Genomic DNA, 13,321 nt, shown 5'->3' with positions numbered 1-13,321 from the left:
GCTCCTCCAGATTTGAACCCCAGGGTTAGTGTGGATCCTTTCTGATTGAGGGTGAAGCTCCTGCAGTCCATTCTCCTTAATGATCCAACTCAAAATGCCACAGACAAGGTCGAATCTTCCAGGTCAGAGAATACTGTGCCTTTGGGTTCTAGCCTCTACCACAAAAACTCTAATCTCCCCATACCTCAGCTGAACTACTGTTTCGAGAAGTCCCCAACGAAGTCGTGGATTAGTCGTCTAAGAGATGTATAATCAAGCTGGTGGTTCATCATTGTCCGATGAAAGACTCACTATGAACCCATGTAGAATGTGATAACCTTATGCCAGTTCAACGCATTCATATTGATGGAGAACGAAGATACATCTTAGAATAGCGAATCAAACACAGATTGAAAAAAAATAGTAATACTTTTATTAATCTATAAAACTCAGCATGGCTCCTCCCTTCAACCTAGGAGGTTTAGAAACTCATACTGATAGAAAATACAATGATAAAAACGTGTAAAGTGTCAAAAGGCTTGATTAATGTAAAATTTCTCAAATAAATACTAGGCTAATGACTAAGGATTACTGATGAATCGGATTTTTGTGTGGTCTAGAATTTCACAATTGAAATCTCGTTGCAAGTATAGTTTCTAAACCAACAACAATCCTTTCATACAAAAATTTGGTTGTCACAAGTAACAAACCCCTAAAAATAATAACCAAAGTATTCAAACCTCGGGTTGTCTCTCAAAGAATCGCAGGAAAGTGTATTTATTATTGGTTATGAGATTGTATCCTTTTGGGGTTTTGGATTAAGAAACAAGAATTGTAAATCGCAAAAGAAATAAACTAACAACTAGGAAAGATCTTGGCAAGGTATGAGAGCTAGAAGTCCTATCCTAGCTATCCTTATCAATTGTGATGAGAATTGTTCATTGCTCCCACTTAGTTAACCTCTAACTATGGAGGAAAGTCAAGTGGATGAATCAATTTGATTCCTCAAGTCCTAGTCAACTCCTAAGGAAAGACTAGCTTTAGTGGAATCAAAATCAACTAGCAACTTTCAATTATCAATCAACAAAAAAGTTTGATAACTCAAGTGTCACCAATTACTCAACCAATGCCAAGAGGAGAAAAATCTACTCTAGCATCCAACCAAGCATTTTTTCAAACACTTGGAAGGCATAAAAGGAAAGTAAAATCAAATTGCAAGAAATATAAATCTACAACTACTAATTGCAAGGCATTAACAACAATAAGGCAAATCAACAATAAAGGAACATGAATCATAAATTGCATTAAAAGAGAAATTGAATCTAACATAGATGGTTCATAAACTAAATTGGGAAAATAAACAAATTAACAAGAGAAAATAAACTAAGGTGCTAGAGTAATAGAATGTAGAATAGAAATTAAACAAAACAAGATGGAAATCTGAATTTGAGAAGAACTAATCCTAAAACCTAAAACCTAGAGAGAGGAGAGGCTCTAGAAAACTACATCTAAAACCTAACTTGTGAATAATGAGAAGTGTATCCTCAATTCTGCTCCACTACCAACCTCTAATCTGTGTTTTCGGACTTGAAACTGAGTCAAAATAGCCCAGAAATCACCCCCAGCAATTTTTGATACTTACAGCACGTGGCTCTATCACGCGTATGCGTTGCCCACGCATACACGTCGCTTGTCTGCTGCACTATCCATGCGTACGCGTCATGCACGCGTACGCATCACCTAACAGCAAGACAACTATAGCAAATTTTATATCATTTTGAAATCCCGGATGTTAGCTTTCCAACGCAACTAAAATCACCTCATTTGGACCTCTGTAGCTTAAGTTATGGCCAATTAAGTACAAAGAGGTCAGGCTTGACAGCTTTGCAATTCCTTCAATTTCTTGTATTCCTTCCACTTTTGCATGCTTCCTTTCCATCCTCTAAGCCATTCCTGCCCTATAAACTCTAAAAACACTCAGCAAACATATCACGGCATCGAATGGTAATAAAAGGGGATTAAAAATAGCAAATTTAAGGCCAAAGAAGCATGTTTTCAATCATAACACAAAATTAGGAAGGAAAATATAAAACATGCGATTTCTATGAATAAGTGTGAGAATAATGGGTAAAATCTACTGAATTAAGCACAAGATAAACTGTAAAATAGCGGTTTATCAATTACATAAGAAGGGTAAAACAGTCTTTTAGTGCTAAAATCCACTTTTGGAGCCCACTTGGTGAGTGTTTGGGCTGAGTTTGATTGTAATCCACGTGCTAGGAGGCCTCTAGGGCATTGAACGCTGGCTAGGGGGTCCTTTATGGGCATTGGATGCTGGTCTATTCTCCTTTGGGCGCTGGACGCCAAAATAGGACAGGAGGCTGGCGTTGAATGCCAGTTTTGGGCTTTCAATTCTGAAGCAAAGTATAGACTATTATACATTGCTGAAATGCTATGGATGTTAGCTTTTTATAGCCGTTGAGAAAGCTCCATTTAGACTTCTGTAGCTCCAGAAAAGCTCTTTTGAGTGCAAGAAGGTCAGATCCAGACAGCATCTGTAGTGCTTTCTCTGTCTCTGAATCAGACTTTTGCTGCAGATCCTCAATTTCAGCAAGAAAATACCTGAAATTGTGTAAAAACACACAAACTTAAAGTAGAATCCAAAAATGTGAATTTTACACTAAAATCTATGAAAACTTAATAAAAATGAAACAAAACATGCTAAAAACTATGTGAAAATGATGCCAAAAAGCGTATAAAATATCCGCTCATCACAACACCAAACTTAAATTGTTGCTTGTCCTCAAGCAACTAAATAGAAAATAGAATAAAAAGAATAGTAAGATACAATAAATCTCAGAATTTCCAATGAAGCTCAGTTTCAATTAGATGAGCGGGACTTAGTAGCATTTTGCTTCTGAATAGTTTTGGCATCTCACTATCCATTGAAACTCAGAAATGTTGGTCTCTTTAGGAACTTAGAATCCAGATAATATTATTGACTCTCTTAGTTTAGTTCTTTTTTATTCTTGAACACAGCTTTTAGAGTCTTGGCCGTGACCCTAAGCATTTTATTTTTCAGTATTACCACTGGATACATAAATGCCACACACACTTTAACTGGGTGAACCCTTTCAGATTTTGAATCAGCTTTGCTAGAATCCCCAGATAGAGGTGTCCAGATTTCTTAAGCACACTCTTAGGATCTTTGGATCCTTTTACCCTTGCCTTTTGGTTTAAAGGGTTATTGGCTTTTTGCTCTTACCTTTTGGTTTAAAGAGCTATTGGCTTTTTCTGCTTTTTATTTATTTATTTTTTTTGCCATTTTTTCGTATGCATATGTATTTTTTTTTCTTTTATTGCAACATGCTTTTTCTTTTTCTTGCTTCAAGAATCAATTTTTGGATTTTTCAGATTACCAATAATACTTCTCCTTTTTCCTTGTTCTTTCAAGAGTCAACATTCATAAACTCCAATTTTAAAAATGCACTGTTCATTCATACATTTAGAAAATAAAAGCAATGCGACCACATCAAAATAATTGATTATTCTTATTGTAGAACTAAAAAATTTATGTATATTTAATTCTTCTAAAAAAATCACTATTTTATTCATGTTTAATTATAAGAGGAATATTTTATAGCTAATTGGAAAATAAAAATTTATTACTACTAATGCTTATGCAATACTAAAAATTAAAAGATAGAAAAATAAAATAAAGACTTAAATACTACTAGTGATTATGTAAACCTAAATATGAAAGACAGGAATTAGAATAACATAAATATGAGAAACAGGAATTGGAATAGTCACAGGGTTGAAACTCAACAACCTTCAGCTTGAGGGGCGTTGGGCTCTTCAAGGGAGAGCTTTTGGCGCTTCAATTCTTCTATCTCACACCCTTGCTTCTTGACGTTAGGATTTTTGCTAGTAAAGAATTTTATAAAAATAGTCGCGTTGTAGATATAGATTCTAAACCAACAGAAATCCCTTCGTGCAAATGTTTTGGTTGTCACAAGTAACAAACCCCTTTAAAAAATTATTAACCGACTATTTAAACCTCGGATCGTCTTCTCAAGGAATTGCAGGGAGGTATGTTCTTATTATTGGTTATGGAGATTGTAAAATTGGGGTTTCAAGAATGAGGAACAATTATGACAAATAATTTGAATGGCAATTAAAAATAAATAAATACTGTAAAGCAAGCTTTTGGCAAGGTATGAGAATTTAGAAGTCCAAGTCTAGTTATCCTTATCAATAATAATGAAAATTGAATCGTAACTCCACTTAGTTAACATTTGCTAGAGCAAGGGAAAGTCAAGTGACTAATTAGTGAGATCTTCAAATCCTAGTTAATTCCTAAGAAAAGATTGGGATTATTGAAGTTCAATTCAATTGGCAAGATAACAATTATCAATTATGCTGTTGAGTTGGATAACTTCCTGAGTTACTGATTTCTTAACCAAAACCAAAAGGGGAAAAGTAAATCTACTAGAATAAAAATGCCTTCAGATGGGAAGAAATAATCATGTAAATAAAAGAAAGTAATAATAACTGAAATACCTCAAATAATATTAAATAAAATATTCAAATCTAACATGAAAAAGATTCATAAGCCAATTTGGCAACATTTGTAGATACGAATAAAAGCATTAAAGTAAAAGTAGAATAGAAACATAAATTAAAGTAAACATTAAACCTGGGATCGAAAGTTACTCCTAAAATTAAGAGAAGTCCTAAATCCTAATCCTAAGAGAGAGAGAGAGGAGAGAACCTCTCTCTCTAAAACTACATCTAAAACATGAAAAGTGAATTATGAGAGCCTTTTATGAATGGATGCATTCCCCCACTTTATAGCCTCTAATCTGTGTTTTCTGGGCCAAAAACTGGGTCAAAAACAGCCCAGAAATCGCCCCTAGCGTATTCTGGTACGTACAGGTCGTGGAAAAGTGACGCGGCCGCATGGCTCATGCGGCCGCGCGGGTTGCGTTCCTGCTAGGTCACGCGTCCGCGTGACCCACGCGTTCGTGTCGCCTGGCTTCAGGGCAGCTATGGCAAATTATATATCAAATCGAAGCCCCGGACGTTAGCTTTCCAACGCAACTAGAATCGCATCATTTGGATCTTTGAAGCTAAAGTTATAGCCGTTTGAGTGCGAAGAGGTCAGGCTGGACAGCTTAGCAGTTTCTCCAACTTCTTGTATTCCTTCCACTTTTGCATGCTTCCTTTCCATCCTCCAAGCCATTCCTGCCCTATAATCTCTGAAAACACTTAACACACATATCAAGGCATCGAATGATAATAAGAGAGGATTAATATTAGCAAATATAGGTCCAAAGAAACATGTTTTCAATCATAGCACAAAATCAGGAAGGAAAACGTAAAACCATGCGAATAGTATGAATAAGTGGGTAAAGAATTGACAAAAACCACTCAATTGAGCACAAGATAAACCATAAATTATGAGTTTATCAACCTCCCCACACTTAAACAATAGCATGTCCTCATGCTAAGCTCAAGAGAACTATAAAGATGAAGAGGAATGGTAGAATGTATGAAATGCAACCTATAAATGCAACTACATGCTAAGATGTTTCTACCTACTTGGTTAAAAGTAAATAAGTTCTCCAAGACAAATATGAATCAAATTCCACTAATTCAAATCTTATAAAATAAAGACAAGTAAACTTGTAAGAAGATAGCTCATGAAAGCAGGGAACATAGAATTAAGCACTGAACCCTCACTGGTAGTGTATATCACTCTAATCTCTCAAGTGTATAGGGTTAATCACTCTACTCTTCTCTAATCATGCTTTCTAAAACTTTGTTCTTCATCTAACCAATCAACAAATATTTAGTATACTAATGCAAACATTATGAGGTCTTTTCAGGGTTGTAATGGGGCTGAGGTAAAGGTAAGGGTATATATAAGGCTAAGTGAGCTAGTAAAGTGAATCCTTGATTAGTACAAGATCTCACCTAACACATACATACTTTATAAAATTTAAAATGCTTTACCTTATTACCCAAATTTTTCCACTTTTTGTATTACATGCTCATGTATCAAACTTATTTTGTTGAATTTTGTCCCATGTGCATTGATTCTTTTGCATTTGGGGTAATATTATTTTTCTTCTATTTTTTTTATTTTTTTTATTTTTATTTTTTTTTGTATCCCCTTATTTAATTACTTAATATTGTTTTTCAATGCACATGGTAATTTAATTATTTTGATTTCACATGAGCATGCTTCCCAAATTTTCAAATAACTTATTCAATTTAATTTCCTACTTTTTTCATATCATCCCATGTTCCCATAAAATTCCCCACACTTAAATTATACACAATATCTATCTTAAGCTAACCAAGGATTCAACTTGGGATTTTTATTTTGTTTTTCTGCTTAAGGCTAGTAATGTGGTTATAAAACAAGAGGGGATTTAAAAGCTCAAGGGGGCTAACAAGGGTGATGTAAAAGGTAGGCTAATTTTGAGATAAGTGAGCTAGAATCAAACAATGGCCTCAATCATATGCAAGCGTATAAATATATTAAACATTGGACATATAGACTGAAACAAAGTAAAGATTGCAATCATAGAGAGGAAAACACACAAGAATAAAAATTTTATGGTTAAGTAATGTAACCATGTAAATAAGCTCAAAATCTCACAGGTTGTGTGTTCTTTGGCTCAAAAACCATGTTCCAAATACAATTTCAAACAAATTTAACACATAAAAAATTTTTAAATTTTTTTTAATTTAAATTAGTGAAATTTTTCAAAAATAGGGTCTTAAAAAAATTTATTATTTTAACCAACTCGTAACTAAATGCATAAAATCAAACAAATATGCAAATGCAACAATGAACTAACAAATAAAATAAAACATTGGTGTTGAAATAGGAAATAACTAACCCATGAAGATCGGTATCGACCTCCCCACACTTAAAGATTGCACCGTCCTCGGTGCATGCTGAGATGTGCAGGTGGACGGGCTGTTCCAACTGTTGCTTTTCTCCAAGGATTGTGCAGATGGACTTGTTTGTCTCCCCATGTAAACGTCTTCCGATTCCCCTCCGGGTGGCCATCCTGAAAGAAAAAGGGAAGAAAAGTAACCCAAAAATAAAGATAAGAAAATAAATAAAATATGGGTTGGGTAATGCCAAATGATAAGGGTCTCATTTACATGGAAGCTTCAACATGTACGTGAGAAAACAATAGAAGCCATGGCATGCCAGTGGTACAAAATTTGTAACATAGGGGAGGAGTGTGGGTAATGGAAGTATCAATACAAGCTCATGTCAATGCAAATGAAGTACAAGTATCATAAAAATTTTGGCATTGGAAGATAATTAATATCATCCCACAGTGTAAAACAAGTTACCAAAATAAATTCAAGAAAAGATACAATAGTTGAATAAGAAAATCAACACCAAAGGAAAAATAATAAATTTAGAAAAGAAAAGAAAAATAAGCACTAAATTAAAATGCAATGAATGAAATATGCAAATAAATTAAGAAAATAAAATGAAAGATAAGAAGAATGAGAAGGGAAAGAAGTGAGTAAGAAAGGAGGGGGGAAAAATTAGGATTGGGGAAGAAAAGATAAGATATTTGGCAAATTAGGATATGCTGTGTGGCGCAAGCGACGCGGACGCGTGGGGCACGCGGACGCGTGGGGCACGCGGACGCGTGACTTGCACTTTAAGTTAATCGACGCGGTCGCGTCGGTCACGCGGTCGCGTCGGTCACGCGGTCGCGTGACATGTTTTATGCTACTGGCGCGAGGGCAGCCTCATGCTCGCACAACTCTCTGTTCAAAATCTTATTTTGCCAAATTTTTGAGTGACGCGGTCGCGTGGGTGATGCGATCGCGTGAATGGCCTTATTTTCAATATGACGCGGACGCGTGGGGCACGCGTTCGCGTGAGTGGGCTTGTGCTGCTAGCACGAGTCCAGCCCAATTCCAGCTCAACTTTCGTCCATACACCCTTTTACGTCGATTGACAGGGCCACGCGGTCGCGTGGGTGACGCGGTCGCGTGGGAGGCCAAATTTCCCACATGACGCGGTCGCGTGAGTGACGCAGTCGCGTGGGGTCAAATTATGCTAAAGGCGCGCCTCCAGCCACGCTCTCGCGTGACTCTCTGTTCAATGCTTTTCTTCCCAATGCACTAGTGACGCGGACGCGTCAGCGACGCTGCCGCGTCGCGTGCGTGTTTTTCCATTTTTTTAATGCAATATGCAGATGCAAATGCAGTGCTTAATGTGAATTCTATGCATGATTCCAGGTTCAATAAAATAAAATAAATCTAAAAAACAAACAAAACTAAATAAAATTAAAATTGCAAAATGAACGATCATACCATGGTGGGTTGTCTCCCACCTAGCACTTTTAGTTATAGTCCTTAAGTTGGACATTTGATGAGCTTCTTGCTATGGTGGCTTGTGCTTGTACTGATCCAGGAATCCCCACCAATGTTTGTACTTCCAATAGCCTCCGGGATCCCAAACTAGGCGCAGAAAGCCTTCAAGCAAGTTGAAACAAGTGACGAGGCCCCAAGAGTTGTGATTGGTAGAATGGATTCTGGGGTCCCAGACCTTGCATTTGCACCCATCTTTTGGTTGAGCAATATTGTTCCATCCGGGTGGCAAGCAGTATGAATTCTCACATAAGCGGCCAAACAACTTCCTAGACCCATTCAGTTGAGCTTTATACCAACCTTTACTCTTAGACTTAAAGCTTCCAACTATGATGAACCTTGTAGGACAATTCTTACCACTGGCCATCTTCCTCTTACTCTTAATGTCACAAAGAGCTCTAAGTTGACCATCCGTCTCCAGTAGCCCGTATTCAAGTGGAATTAGAAAGCTAAGGGATATGAATTTTACCCACTTGAATGTTGTGAAGGATGATGGCAACTTAGGGGGAGGTATTTTTAATAAAATTGCAAGCTCCACTCCCTTGTGCTCTTTTCTAATAACTACCACCTCTTTGCAAGCTTTTTCAATTTCAACCCCTTCCTCTTGGTAGCTCTCTTCCAATTTAATCTCCTCTTCATTGCTTTCCAAGGGCATGGGAGGTTGTGCTTCTTCTTCTCGAATCTCCATCACTTGATCGACCTCTTCCAAGTCTTCAACTGTGATATGCCTTGGAGGTTGTACACCCTCCTCAGCATTAATTTCAAACGTCTTGGAAGGGGGTTCTATGACTGGACTTTCCCATGGAGGTTCTGCATCTCCTGAGTCTTCAACCACTTCTTCCTCTGCAACTATTATGGCTTCCTCCACTTATTCCAATACAAATCCATGTTCCTCATTGTCCACCGAAGTTTCTAGTGTCTCCTTCATGCTTTGCTCTTCTTTTGATTCTCCACATGTAGCCATGGGAGTTCTTTGAGTGCTCAGATATTGGGAAGCTATTATATTTACTAACTCGCCTAAGGCGGCCGCAAAATTTTGCACATTCTTATTCATCCTTTCTTGCCCTTGAAGAATAGCACGAAGTCTGTCATCCATTGGAGGTTGGGGTGGATATGAGGATTCATTGGTTGGGAGAGAGGGTTCATAATAGGAAGGTGGTTCATCTTGATAATGATATAGAGATGGTGAATATTGAGGTGGTGGTTCATGAGAGTAGTTGTGTTGGAAAGGTGGTGGTTCTGTGTATGGTTCATTTGGCTCATAAGGTGGTTGGTATGGTGGATACGGGTTAGGATTATATGGAGGTGAATGGCAGAAAGGGGCTTGTGAGTTTGGTGGTCCAAAGTTATGTTGAGGAGAGGGTTCATAGGCATATGGTGGCGGTTGTTGATAGTCCATTGGAGGTGGTTGTTGCCATGAGGGTTGATCAAATCCTTGTGGCTCCTCCCATATTTGATTGTTCCAACATTGATGCCTATTTTCATCATAGTTTCCATTCCTTACAACAACATTGGAACCAAACTTGAAACCAGAGGGGTGAGAATTCATAGTAATTAATAAAAATTAAAAACAAAGATAAATAAACAAGCAAAAGAAAATTATTATTATTTTTTTTAAATATTTACAATAACCAATAAAAAGGCACACGTTTGCAATTCCCCGGCAACGGCGCCATTTTGACATTAGGATTTTTGCTAGTAAAGAATTTTATAAAAATAGTCGCGTTGTAGATATAGATTCTAAACCAATAGAAATTCCTTCGTGCAAACGTTTTGGTTGTCACAAGTAACAAACCCCTTTAAAAAATTGTTAACCGAGTATTTAAACCTCGGGTCGTCTTCTCAAGGAATTGCAGGGAGGTATGTTCTTATTATTGGTTATGGAGATTGTAAAATTGGGGTTTCAAGAATGAAGAACAATTATGACAAATAATTTGAATGGTAATTAAAAATAAATAAATACTGTAAAGCAAGCTTTTGGCAAGGTATGAGAATTTAGAAGTCCAAGTCTAGTTATCCTTATCAATAATAATGAAAATTGAATCGTAACTCCACTTAGTTAACCTTTGCTAGAGCAAGGGAAAGTCAAGTGACTAATTAGTGAGATCTTCAAATCCTAGTTAATTCCTAAGAAAAGATTGGGATTATTGAAGTTCAATTCAATTGGCAAGATAACAATTATCAATTATGCTGTTGAGTTGGATAACTTCCCGAGTTACTGATTTCTTAACCAAAATCAAAAGGGGAAAAGTAAATCTACTGGAATAAAAATGCCTTCAGATGGGAAGCAATAATCATGTAAATAAAAGAAAGTAATAATAACTAAAATACCTCAAATAATATTAAATAAAATATTCAAATCTAACATGGAAAAGATTCATAAGCCAATTTGGCAACATTTGTAGATACGAATAAAAGCATTAAAGTAAAAGTAGAATAGAAACATAAATTAAAGTAAACATTAAACCTGGATCAAGAGTTACTCCTAAAACTAAGAGAAGTCCTAAATCTTAATCCTAAGAGAGAGAGAGAGAGGAGAGAACTGATGAGCGGATAATTTATATGCTTTTTGACATTGTTTTTAGTATGTTTTTAGTAGGATCTAGTTACTTTTAGGGATGTTTTTAATAGATTTTGTGTTAAATTCACATTTCTGGACTTTACTATGAGTTTGTGTGTTTTTCTGTGATTTCAGGTATTTTCTGGCTGAAATTGAGGGACTTGAGCAGAAATCAGATTCAGAGGTTGAAAAAGGACTGCTGATGCTGTTGGATTCTGACCTCCCTGCACTCAAAGTGGATTTTCTGGAGCTACAAAACTCGAAATGGCGCGCTTCCACTTGCGTTGGAAAGTAGACATCCAGGGCTTTCCAGCAATATATAATAGTCTATACTTTGGCCAGGAATTGACGATGTAAACTGGCGTTCAACGCCAGCTTTCTACCCAAATCTGGCGTCCAGCGCCAGAAAAGAATCCAAAACTAGAGTTGAACGCCCAAAGATTGGATGAAGATAGCAGGAAAGCAGAGGTTTAGAGGAACGAAAAGCATCTCCATTCGCTTATCTGAAATTTCTACCAATGATTTACATAAGTATCTCTATCCCTATTTTACTATATAATATTCGAAACCACCATTATCACTTTATATCTGCCTGACTGAGATTTACAAGGTCACCATAGCTTGCTTCATCCCAACAATCTCCGTGGGATTCGACCCTTACTCACGTAAGGTATTACTTGGACGACCCAGTGCACTTGCTGGTTAGTTGTATCGAAGTTGTGACAATTATGAATTAAGATCAGAGCACCAAGCTTTGGAGCCATTACCAGGATTTTTTCGAGCCTGGAGATCACAATTTCGTGCACCAAGTTTTTGGCGCCGTTGCCGGGGATTGTTTGAGTTTGGACAACTGACGGTTCATCTTGTTGCTCAGATTAGGTAATTTTCTTTTTATTTTATTTTCAAAAAAAAAAATTTTTTTCAAAAATCTTTCAAAAATTTCTCATCTGTTTTAAAAAAAAAAATATATGTTTTCAAAAATAAATTATTCTATGGTTTCAGAATTTTTAAGAATGAATTCTAGCGTTTCATGAAGCATGTTGAAGCCTGGCTGGCTGTAAAGCCATGTCTCAATCCTTATACCCAAGAGAAGAGCTTCTTTATCTTTCTTAGCCAATTGGCTGTTGAATGTAAGGAATGTCAGGCGTGTCATGTCTGAGTTACATACTAAAGCTTGGCCGGCTATTGAGCCATGCCTGACCCTTTGATTGGAGCTTTAGAGCATAAGATTCCTGGAATTCATATTGAAAATTTTGGAATCCTTATTTTTCTTTTCCAAAATAGTTTTTCGAAAATATAAAATAAAAATCCAAAAAAATTAGAAAATCATAAAAATCAAAAATATTTTGTGTTTCTTGTTTGAGTCTTGAGTCATATCATAAGTTTGGTGTCACTTGCATATGTATCTTGCATTTTTTTCGAAAATATCATGCATTCATAGTGTTCTTCATGATCTTCAAGTTGTTCTTGGTAAGTCTTCTTGTTTGATCTTGATGATTTTTTGTTTTGTGTCTTTTCATGTTTATCATATGCATTCTTGAATTCTTAGTGTCTAAGCATTAAAGAATTCTAAGTTTGGTGTCTTGCATGTTTTCTTTGCATTAAAAATTTTTCAAAAATATGTTCTTGATGTTCATCATGACATTCAAAGTGTTCTTGGTGTTCATCTTGACATTCATAGCATTCTTGCATGCATTCATTGTTTTGATCTAAAAATTTCATGCATTGCATATTTTTCATGTTTTTCATAAAAATTCAAAAAATCAAAAAAATATCTTTCCCTTTTTCTCTCATCAAATTCGAAAATTGAGTTGACTTTTTCAAAAATTTTTAAAAATCAAAGTTGTTTCTTATGAGTCAAATCAAATTTTCAATTTGAAAATCTTATCTTTTTCAAAATCTTTTTCAAAAATCAAATCCTTTTCAAATTTCTTAGTTATTTTCGAAAATTCCAAAAATCTTTTTAAAAAATCTTTTTCTTATTTTTATATAAAATTTTCGAAAATAACTAATCAATTAATGTTTTGATTCAAAAATTTCAAGTTTGTTACTTGCTTGTTAAGAAAGATTCAAACTTTGAGTTCTAGAATCATATCTTGTGATTTCTTATGAATCAAGTCATTAATTGAGATTTTAAAAATCAAATCTTTTTCAAAACTAATTTCAATCTTATCTTTTTCAAAAATATCTTTTCAAAATATCTTTTCTAACTTCCTAACTTTTTATCTTTTCAAAATTGGTTTTCAAAATTTGTTTCAACTAACTAACTAACTTTTTGTTTGTTTCTTAACTTTTTCAAAACTACCTAACTAACTCTCTCTCTCTAATTTTCGAAAATATCTTCCCTCTTTTTCAAAAATT

The sequence above is a fragment of the Arachis ipaensis genome, chromosome B08, assembly GCF_000816755.2.
Source record: "Arachis ipaensis cultivar K30076 chromosome B08, Araip1.1, whole genome shotgun sequence".
Taxonomy (NCBI): domain Eukaryota; kingdom Viridiplantae; phylum Streptophyta; class Magnoliopsida; order Fabales; family Fabaceae; genus Arachis; species Arachis ipaensis.
Note: the sequence above shows the minus strand (reverse complement) of the source record.